This window comes from Mastigoproctus giganteus, unplaced genomic scaffold, assembly GCF_048544385.1.
Source record: "Mastigoproctus giganteus isolate SK-2022 unplaced genomic scaffold, ASM4854438v1 scaffold_135, whole genome shotgun sequence".
In the NCBI taxonomy this organism is placed as follows: Eukaryota; Metazoa; Arthropoda; class Arachnida; order Uropygi; family Thelyphonidae; genus Mastigoproctus; species Mastigoproctus giganteus.
The window spans coordinates 15,001-18,212 of NW_028328412.1; the positions used below are offsets into that span (position 1 = coordinate 15,001).

The 3,212-nt window shown below is 51.7% G+C and overlaps 1 non-coding gene across 1 annotated transcript; it reads right to left on the reverse strand.

Moving 5' to 3' along the window:
* Positions 1-111: 111 nt before the first annotated feature.
* On the reverse strand, positions 112-1,921 carry LOC150074663 (small subunit ribosomal RNA). The gene has a single exon (XR_016548093.1). It is a non-coding gene; the product is annotated as a small subunit ribosomal RNA (ribosomal RNA).
* Positions 1,922-3,212: the final 1,291 nt, after the last annotated feature.

Consider the following 3,212-nt stretch of genomic DNA (forward strand, 5'->3'; position numbering starts at 1 on the left):
GTTTATTTTGGTCTACGGGCGTCTCTGTTTACGACAGCCCCACAGCCGGGAAGGCATTAATAGTCAGTCCGACAGTCCGTCGGCGGTGCTACCGCTTCGCGGCAACTCCGTTAATGATCCTTCCGCAGGTTCACCTACGGAAACCTTGTTACGACTTTTACTTCCTCTAAATGATCAAGTTTGGTCATCTTTCCGGCACGCCGGCGCAACACGGTGGCCGCTCCGAGCGCCAGTCCGAAGACCTCACTAAATCATTCAATCGGTAGTAGCGACGGGCGGTGTGTACAAAGGGCAGGGACGTAATCAACACGAGCTTATGACTCGTGCTTACTGGGAATTCCTCGTTCAAGGGGAACAATTACAAGCCCCTATCCCCATCACGAAGGAGGTTGATGGGGTTACGCAGTCCTTCCGGACAGCGATGAGCACGCTGATTCCTTCAGTGTAGCGCGCGTGCGGCCCCGGACATCTAAGGGCATCACAGACCTGTTATTGCTCTGTCTCGTGCGGCTAAACGCCGCTTGTCCCTCTAAGAAGACGGACCGACTTCAGTGATCGGTCCCCTATTTAGTAGGCTAGAGTCTCGTTCGTTATCGGAATTAACCAGACAAATCGCTCCACCAACTAAGAACGGCCATGCACCACCACCCACTGAATCAAGAAAGAGCTCTTAATCTGTCAATCCTTCCAGTGTCCGGGCCGGGTAAGTTTTCCCGTGTTGAGTCAAATTAAGCCGCAGGCTCCACTCCTGGTGGTGCCCTTCCGTCAATTCCTTTAAGTTTCAGCTTTGCAACCATACTTCCCCCGGAACCCAAACACTTTGGTTTCCCGGAAGCTGCCCGCCGAGTCAGTTGAGGAACTCAGGCGGATCGCTGGTTGGCATCGTTTATGGTTAGAACTAGGGCGGTATCTGATCGCCTTCGAACCTCTAACTTTCGTTCTTGATTAATGAAAACATTCTTGGCAAATGCTTTCGCAGTAGTTCGTCTTGCGACGGTCCAAGAATTTCACCTCTAGCGTCGCAATACGAATGCCCCCGTCTGTCCCTCTTAATCATTACCTCGTGTTCCGAAAACCAACAAAATAGAACCGAGGTCCTATTCCATTATTCCATGCACCATTATTCTGGCGTTACGCCTGCTTTAAGCACTCTAATTTTTTCAAAGTAAACGTGCCGGTCACCCAAGACACTCGGTGAAGAGAATCAAGGAAAACCGGCGAGATTGTTCAGGCCGGGCAGTAGCCACCGGGCGGTGGACCACCCGTCTGGAACTGAGATCCAACTACGAGCTTTTTAACCGCAACAACTTTAATATACGCTATTGGAGCTGGAATTACCGCGGCTGCTGGCACCAGACTTGCCCTCCAATAGATCCTCGTTAAAGGATTTAGAGTGTACTCATTCCAATTACGAGGCCTCAATAGAGTCCCGTATTGTTATTTTTCGTCACTACCTCCCCGTGCCGGGAGTGGGTAATTTGCGCGCCTGCTGCCTTCCTTGGATGTGGTAGCCGTTTCTCAGGCTCCCTCTCCGGAATCGAACCCTGATTCCCCGTTACCCGTTACGACCATGGTAGGCGCATAACCTACCATCGACAGTTGATAAGGCAGACACTTGAAAGATGCGTCGCCGGTACGAGACCGTGCGATCTGCTCAAAGTTATCCAGAGTCACCAGGAGTTTCGGGCCGAAGCCCGATTGGTCTTGGTCTAATAAAAGCGCTCGTCCCCGAAGGTCGGAGCTCTGCTGCATGTATTAGCTCTAGAATTACCACAGTTATCCAAGTAAAAAGGTACGATCTAAGGAACCATAACTGATTTAATGAGCCATTCGCGGTTTCACCTTGCTTAGGCATGTACTTAGACATGCATGGCTTAATCTTTGAGACAAGCATATGACTACTGGCAGGATCAACCAGGTAGCATTCGCAACAGTCCACGAATGCAATGCGGTCTCGCCGCAGAAAATCATTTCCGACTGCGTCGCAGTCGAGGTGCGCCAAGTCCGGCACACCACGGTACACTCTCGGCATACCGTGTCTTAAATAAGACCTCACAATGAGGAGCAGTTCGCCTCGACCCCGCTCCGCTCTCCAACTCGTGGTGCGGAAGAATGCTTCGACTTCGAAAGAAATCTCGGCGCTCGGGCGCATAGGCAGCAAACTCAATAAATAGAAATTCGAATCCAGAACGCCGCCCGATCAGCACTTCGGCCGAAACAGGCGACTGGATCTGCTGTGTAGACCAACGGGCACTACTTCGCGAACGGAACGAGAGGCATAGAGGAGAGGTGTAACACATGGCAGGGGTTCACAGGTACGCTGCCCTGCATCAAGAGCCGATTAGCCATCGCGGGTATCAGCCCACATATTTTTCGTCATTCGTTTCCATTACTTCTCTTATCGGTCAGTATCTGCTTTATTCGCCCTCGTTTCTGGGGGCTTCTCTCCGAACACCCAGCGATTTTAGGGTGACGAAGACATCGGACCGCCATACACTTCTCAGCGCAGGCGGCCCAAGACCGTCCCTTTTGGGCTCACATTTTCTTTTTCGTTCGTGTTCTGCTTTTAATTTACATGGCGGTACGTGTATCGGAAATTCGTGTAAACGTTCATCACCATTCTTTTTCGGTGATCGCAACGTACGCCGCATTATTCAAGCGACTGGCTAGGTCGCTGGGACGGTCTCTGCTGTACCCTATATTATTCAACATAGAATCGTGCTCTGGGGACGGCTCGCATTTAAGACTCATTGCCGTCGGCAAGCGTCTCTGCTCCCGCTGACACACCATGTTACTGTCATGACCATCCTCCCCTCTCAAATGAGAGGACTGCCTCTCTCATATATACGAGTGCGAAGGTATATAGGTTGCTCCGCCGATACTTCGGAAACGGAGCGACGGCTGACGTGTCGAGTTATCGCCGCAGCCTCCCGACGAATGCATGTACCTTCCGTACCCTTGCTCAAAAAGTACGGTCAAAAAATCGCGAAAAGCGTTTTCATTTCACCCTCCAATTCCTAATTCTTATCTCTGCTCTGCTTGGAAAGTTCAAAAATCAGACACCGATATCACGCTGAAGGCGTACGCACGCCACCTACACCGTGAAGCGGCAGGAGACGGCAGTGCTCACTCCGCCGCCGTCCACTGTCGAGACGAGGGCAATTCTCACTGCAGCTCCATCGTGCAGCGGCAGGCGACGGCAGTGCTCATTG